The 7,774-nt window shown below is 43.6% G+C and overlaps 1 pseudogene; it reads right to left on the reverse strand.

The window, feature by feature from the left end:
* Window positions 1–3,831: 3,831 nt before the first annotated feature.
* On the reverse strand, window positions 3,832–7,145 carry LOC147966556 (protein FAR1-RELATED SEQUENCE 5-like; annotated as a pseudogene).
* Window positions 7,146–7,774: the final 629 nt, after the last annotated feature.

Genomic DNA, 7,774 nt, shown 5'->3' on the forward strand with positions numbered 1-7,774 from the left:
AAGATGAAGAAAACTGTTAGTTTCGTATTGGAGCCATCTGTGATGAATGAAACAGCAATTCATCCGCAGGCATATCGTGCCGAAAATCCCGGTTACGGCCAAGGGGGAAAGTCAAGGCAGTCAGCCATGAAAAAATCTGGTCCTCCCCGGCAGCAACAACAGGCAATTTCTGAAACAAAAGAGGCAATCCATGGGAATGCCAAAACACAGGTGGTAAAGAGTACACCATCAAGCTCAGCAGCATCCCCGTGCAGCAAAGTTGGAGATGAGGCAGTACCTACAGGAGTAGATTCGAAGCAGTCGGGTAATTTTCATTCTCAATGTCAAGCAAGTGGATCACATATTCTGGCAACTCAGTCTAAGGAGGAAACAAGACCAGCTATTTTTTAGGCAAGTTCTGCAGAGGAAACACTGGACCCCACAAAAGTAAGGCCAGTTCAACTCAAGAAGGGACCAACAGTGCTAGTAAGCACAGGAAACCACAGCGGAACACAACCACTAGGTGACTTAAATGGTCAAGTGCCTCCCCCATCCCGGGGAAATGTGATGCAGTCAGCCAATGGTATCCAGAGGGCCAAGGTGCAAGACTTCAACGCATCACCCGAGGCTGCAGCATTAAATCATGCAAGACAGAAAAAGGAGAAAGAGAACATCCCTCCGGTGTCATGTACGGAGATCAATAGGATACAAGACCTGCCTGAAGCTGCAACCATGGAAAAAAGTTCGGAACAAAAGTTGCTAAGAGCCCTAGGGAAATTGCCTGTCTGCTCAACTGTACCTGCCCAACCTGAGGCCACAAGTGTTCCAGAAGCAGTTGAAGCAACTGGCCAGGGGAACACTTCCCATTTCTCTGATGTGGAGGAGAGGTACCATGAATTCATGCGTGTTAGTGGGAAGACAACCAATGCACTAGAAATCAATGTTCTAGATGTGAGTGAGCTGTTTGCAAGGTGTGTTGATCCAAACAGTAAGAATGCCCAATCCAACTCCACAAATCACAGCTCAGCGAATAAAGATAAACAACATTTTGAGCAAAGGGACACCGAAAGATCAAATGATTTTTTCAGAGAGTACTGCCCAGCACCAAGTTTCGATCTACGCATAGATGATTTGCACACAAGATCTGCAGATAACACAACACATCAACATGTTGGGTCAAGCACATTTACAGAGCATGAGTTCAAGGAACTCCCAGTACATAACCAGCCAATCATCGATATAACCGACGATGATTATCTGTTGGACGGTGAAGGCATAGATGAACTGTGTGTTCAAGCAGAAGGAAATGCGTACCAAACACCTGAAAAAAGTTCCAACCAAGGAGAAGTAGGGTCAGGCAGCAAGGTTTACAGCAGTAGTAGTTCAGGAGAGATGCATCCACATCAATTCGAGAGAAGGATTATCAAGCCACCTCCTTGCAAGAGGTCACCTTTCATTGACTATAATGAGAAAAAAGTCTACATGTCCAAACCCGAAGCAAATAGATTGTATGCATCAGTTATTTTGCATGGAAGAATTAATGAAGAAGAATCACCAGATGTGGATACCAGGTATGACAGTATATCACTGCATTTCTTTTTGTCAGCCATTGCACAATGCACTTTCCCCCAGGCAAGGTCTGTCATGATATCCAGGCAATTCAAACTGTGTTTACAAGCGATCCATTTATAGAATCAGGCAACTTGGCTTAGTGTGAAATTCTTATTTTTTGAAGTAGTTTCTCCTTTGATATGCCCATGCCCCCATGTGTTGAAATGGTGGTAGGAATTTCATGGAAGTATTTTGTGAGCTGAATGCCTCTTTTTTTTCATGCAGCGTAAGGGTAATTGAATATGGCAAATACTTTGTCACGGTCAGGGAGCTCGCAAACTCAATGAAGAAGGAAGGTTTTGTCTTGAGCCATGTAATGGAAGTTGGTATACAAAATATAATGATGAACTTGCCACCAGACTCAAAGAAGCTCGTGATGCCCGTCAGGTTCTCGGTAAGAAAACGCGAAGCAACTAATAGTGTAGTTTTGCGTTTCTTTCTTTTTCTTTTTTTCATAAAATGTCATGTTCATGTCTGTATTTTTTTACATCAGGTTCAGATGCAAAACATGGAATTGAACGGCAAGGAGCTCATTTCCCGGTTCAAGAAGTCGAATCGCTTGGATCGTAAAGACATGGTAAGTTAATGGTTTCTTTACTTTTTACCAATGAATTTTTTATATATGACTTTTTATGCTAAAAATTTTGCTCACACAAATGTAAATATTTCTTAGGGGGGGGGGTGTGGTGGGCAAGTTGACTACACTCATGAAATTGCTTTTCTGTGGCAAGTTGCTTACATTTTTTGCACAACTTGCCTGTGCATTTTTGGCTGGTTGCTTACATAAGTACATAAGTTGCCTATGCATTTTTTGGCTGGTTGCTTACATAAGTAGATAACCTACCTATGCATCTTCTGTTTTTGGAAAATTACTCACACTAGTACAAAACTGGCATGTGCATTTTTGCTTCTTCAGCCCATTTCTTAATTGCTTCTATGTGGCATGTTGCTTACATTTTTTTCACAAACTTGCCTGTGCATTTTTGGCTGGTTGCTTATATAAGTAGATAACTTGCCTATGCATGTTCTGTTTTTGGCAAATTACTCACACTAGCACAAAACCGGCATGTGCATTTTTGCTTCTTCAGTCCATTTTCTTAATTTGTGAGAGCACACAGAAAAAATTGCTTACATCCCGTTTCTAGTATTGTATTTTTTACTAACTCCATTTTTGTTTTTTCTAACAGATTATGTTCCCAGTGTTAGAGAACATCGACAAGACAAAACCTAAAATAGGCAATCATTACTGGATTTTTAACGTGAACATAAGGGATCGACGTTTTGAAACTCTTGATTCTTGGAGGACGCTCAAAAACAAGTCTTTAGATGTTTGCGCAAGGAAAATGGTTGCAAGTTTTCGGTCTCTATGGGAAGAGCATTACGCCAGTTCCCGCGTCTCGCTGGATGAGTTTGGGCTTACCAACATCGGCGTTCCAAAACAAAATAATGAGTAAGCATCCACTTCTTTTCACATATTAACTATGGTTTTGTTCAATTTTTTACAAGCGACACAATAGTACATAGAGTAAGCATCCAGTTCTTTTTTCAATTTTTTGTTTAGGTTCAACTATGGTGTTTTTGCTCTGACGATAGCAAACGGTTGGGAGGCAAGGGCTGTTCCAAAATTCACAGCTGAGGATATTCCAAGCATCAGGAAACAATTGACTAACACGTGGGTTGAGAACGCCAACAACAAGGCTCCATGGAAAACCATACTCAAGTTAGCATAGGTCAGTTTTTTCTCCCCTCACGCGCGCTACATCCATGTAAATGCATGTGTTGTTTCTTTTGCTCTTTTGTGAACTTTTGGACTGCCGGGGGAGGAGTTGCCTGTATAACAACTTGGACCAGCCAACTCTATTGCATAAACAGGCAATTTAAGCTTTAATTTGAGGCAAGTTATTCAGAAGAACCCATAAAAGATGAATGAAAGACAAATAGTATGATCATTACATAACCAGGGAATTGTTGCATTTTATAGCATTGCAGAATCTTATGTATGTAAATTTTCGACTATTATGGGGAGGGCAAGGGTGTTTGCGGGGCAATTCAGAGCACACAACAGGCAACTCAAAACTTATAACCAGGCAACTCAAAACTCTAGTGTGAGGCAAGTCAGCCACAAGAAACCGTAAACCATAAATAATAGTTTAGGATGTTCAAACATACAGACCCACAAATAGTTTAACTCGTCAATGCCATTTGACACATCTTTTCAGCCATCTGGTCACTGTGTGACCATTACACCAATCTGGTCGGGCAGCTTGCACCATTGCGGTTAAAAGAACCACAATAGCTGCACTTGTTCTTTCTCTTCGGATGCAGCTCAAGTGCTGATTGAATTCTTTTTGACTTTGCCCTCCCTTTTGTTGTTGATTTTGGAGGGTCTCTAGGAATTGCATGGCCAAGTGTGGTAGCAGGTCTTCCAAACTGTGGTTCAACCATCGTAGTACCTTGTGCGGCCGCAACAGCTGCATGTAGAGATGCCATACTGAGCGGCTGGTGCGCATATCCACCAGGAGCTTGTGCAATAGGAGATGAAATTGCATTGACATTTTCTTCTTGTGTTGTTGAAGACCTTGGATGCTTCCCAATCCAGCCATCCAGTGTTGCTGCTGACGCAGGCAATGGTGCCAGTCCAGGACCAGCCACATAGGTTGTGTTTGCTGCGTTAGTTCTCCGTGGTGGTTGTATAGCCCCCATAGTTTGTGGTGCAGGCCAAATTGCTGGTCTAGGACCCATAGGAGGTGCGCAGGCCCTCTTGCTAGTGCCGTATCCATCAAAAGTTGTGGCGCAGCTCCTCTTAGCGCTTGGACAGGCCTTGTCATTGTTGAGCCCCTTGAAAGGTGCGGCGCTGCTCCACTGTTCAGTGGCACATATCCTGACAGTTGCTGTACAGACCAGCAGCCTTGTGTGGGAGGGCTCATGGGTAGTGGTACAACCCCTTTTTGCATCGCTGCAGCTCTGAATGCTGTTTGTTGGTGTCCATCCTCACTCATAGAGTTGCCAGTTAGGTTTGGTGCATTTTTTCTCCGCGTTGCAGAAGTAGGTCGCTGCTGCCTAGGTCCAGAAGAGGTTTGTGCAGGTTCATCAGGACGCACTGCAGGGCCACTAGTTGCCTGAGTGTTTCTCGGTGGTGGCGCAGAAGTAGGTTGCTGCTGCGTAGGTCCAGAAGGGGCTTCAGGACGCACCGCAGGGCCACCAGTTGCCCGAGAGTTACTCGGTTGTAGTGCAGAACCATCAGCTGATGGTGGAGGACCACCAGAGGGCCCACTTGTTGGTGCTGCCGGTTTCTTCTTCTTTGACATGTTGAGATTTTTGATTTCATGATGCGCACCATGCATATGTTTCTTTACAATATCTGTCGCAGCATCTGACGCACTAGCAACCCGGGCAAGACTACCAAAATCCATCATCAAATTTGCATGCCTGAGTTCCTTTTTCGACTGTGGTGGCATCTCATCAGGTTGCTCTTCGACAGCAGGGGGTGCGTTGGGAATTGCCATAGGTGTCCATCTTCTAAGTATGTACTGCGCTGGGATTTCATCAACACCAAGTTGGTTGAAAACTTTCAAGATATGGTAGCAAAGCATGCCGTCCCTCTCAATCTTGCAGCAGTCACATCTGTAGTCTCCAGCACTAGCTTCCACCATGACAAAATAGCCCCTAGAACCATATTTGGCAACCCACTCTTGATTGGGGTAAACCTCATACAAGTTTTCACCATGCGGTCGCACATTGTACCTGTAGTCAACTGAAACTCATCACGAAACTTCTCGTACAAGTCCCTAGTATACGAACCGTACGCCTGCTTCTCTATTGGGTAAGATGACCACATTTCAGTCTGTAAATGTCCTGTCCTGTAGTCTTTTGAACCCTCCCGGACTAGTATGTGTGTCTGGATTTTCTGATATTGCTTCACAAAGTTCAAAATGGACTTGTGTGGGTTCACATATCGCTTAAGGACAGCATTGAACCCCTCGCTGCGTTGAGTTGACTGCAAGAAAGGGAAGAATTGGTGCTTGAAGTAGCAGGGCACCCATGTCTCTCTGTACTTGTATAGATTCTCGAAGTGGGAGTCAGTCATAGCCTCATACTTCATCATCAGCTCACACCACCCTGCCTCAAATTCTTCCGGCGTCAAGCTGAAGTCAACACAGTTGTTGAAATCTTTGGACAAGCCAGGGTTTCGCCCCAGCAATGCTCCAAGCTTTTCTTGTGCTTTTTTCATAATATGCCAGCGGCAACATCGGTGCACACTTGTAGGAAAGATCTTTTTAATTGACCGTGCCATTGCGATGTCTTGGTCGGTTATGATGTTGGTGGGTGCTACATTATGCATTGCCTCAAGGAAGGTCTGGAATAGCCAATCAAAGCTCGATGCCAACTCTTGCCTAACAAAGCCACATCCCAACATGAACGACTGCCCATGCCTGTTAATCCCAATGAAGGGTGCAAAGGGCATGTTGTACATGTTAGTCATATACGTTGTGTCAAAGGAGATACAATCATGATAAGATTCCACGTACGCCTTCCTTGCTGCACCATCAACCGAGAAAATATTCTCAACCCTGTCTTCCTCATCATATTTTATCTTGTAAAAAATTTTGGATCCTCTCTCTGCTGATCTTTAAAGTAAGCAACTGTCTCTATCATATCCCCTTCTTTTGTATCATCCTTGTTCAAGAGCGTCTTGAGGTTTGTAATGTGTTTAGTGCCATAAGGTACAATGAGTTCTGTCCCATAGAAATCCGACATGATGTGCATCATACGACCTGTTGACATGAAGTCACAATGGTGGTCAATCCTTTTTCTACACAAAAATAGTGCCAAAAATAGTTTCTTTTCTGTTTTCAGCAAGTCAACTCAAATGCAAAGCTTGGGAAATTCATGAAGATATACAAGCAACTACAACCATATGCCCCAGGCAACACATGAGCAAAATACACAAAACAAACCAGGGGGTAACTATGCATTTAGTGAGCAATACAAATTTCAATCATAGGCAAGTTGACCCCATCCAGAAACGAGTACTATTGTACATTTTAGCTACAAAGAGACTAATCATAGGCAAGTTCAGATTTGACACCAAATTTGTTTTATAAAAAAACTAGGCAAGCAGGAACTTTGCATTGAGTAACAAACAGGTAAACATTAGGCAAGTCCAGCATCTAGAAACAAATCAGGCATTTTATGTCTTTTTTCTACTGTTGTAAGCAATTTAGTGGCACTATCAAGCAACTAAGGCATTTGTTTGAAGCAAATCAGTGACATGTTTCAAGAAAAAACAAGTACTTGTTGATGGGCTAAGAAACACACAACCAGTAGGCATGTCCAGGTTCTTAAAGTTAGAAGATAGGGGGGAGGTGGGGTGGTTCAATACCCGTAGTTAAATTGCAGTTATGAAGATGAGTAAGGAAGGCCCTTTCTTCTGGCGGGATCCCTTGGTGTGATCGCAAATACTTAGTCAAACATGGCTTGTCAACCAACGGATGGTTGTGCTTGCTAACAAAGTAGATCACTTCCCATCTGCCATCTATTACCTTCACAGCCATCTTAGCTTTGCAATCAGTTTGCACAATTTTATCTCTTTTTCGTTTCTTGCTACTCTTTTTGCCTTTACTATCATCATCAAGAAAGACAATAGCCTCATCTTCATTATCATCTTTTGCTTGCTCAACAATGTCATCTAGCATGGGAATCTTTTCTGCCCTCCGTCATCAACATCAGGCTTCCGAAACTTGTTGCAAACAAACTGTTGTTTTATCAACTCCCCGGTTTTGAGATCCTTCCTTGAACTATTCATTTTGATTGAAAACCCCATTTGCAAGGAATATGCATTGTAATGCACCTTGGCATCTTCCAAAGTGTCGAACCTCATGCCCACGTAAGGCTCCTTGGGCTGTGACCAAGCTTCATCATCATTTTCAGCACCCAAACCATTACCAACAGTGCCACCGGTATCACCTGCAGCACCTGTGCCATCAAGGGTATGAGCATCACTCCCAGCTGCTATAGCTGCAGGTACTTGTGTACTGCCCGGAGCACGGCCCCCATGACTTGACTGCCCATCTGTCTCCATTGCTTCTGTAGCAGCACCATCGACTCTTTGGATGATAGGGGGATTAGGTCATTCCGCCACAAATTCTGCATTTCCAGCAGCATGTTGTGTACAGTACAATGG

Source organism: Triticum urartu, chromosome 6A (genome assembly GCF_056163025.1).
Source record: "Triticum urartu cultivar PI428250 chromosome 6A, HENAU_Tu73, whole genome shotgun sequence".
Lineage (NCBI taxonomy): Eukaryota > Viridiplantae > Streptophyta > Magnoliopsida > Poales > Poaceae > Triticum > Triticum urartu.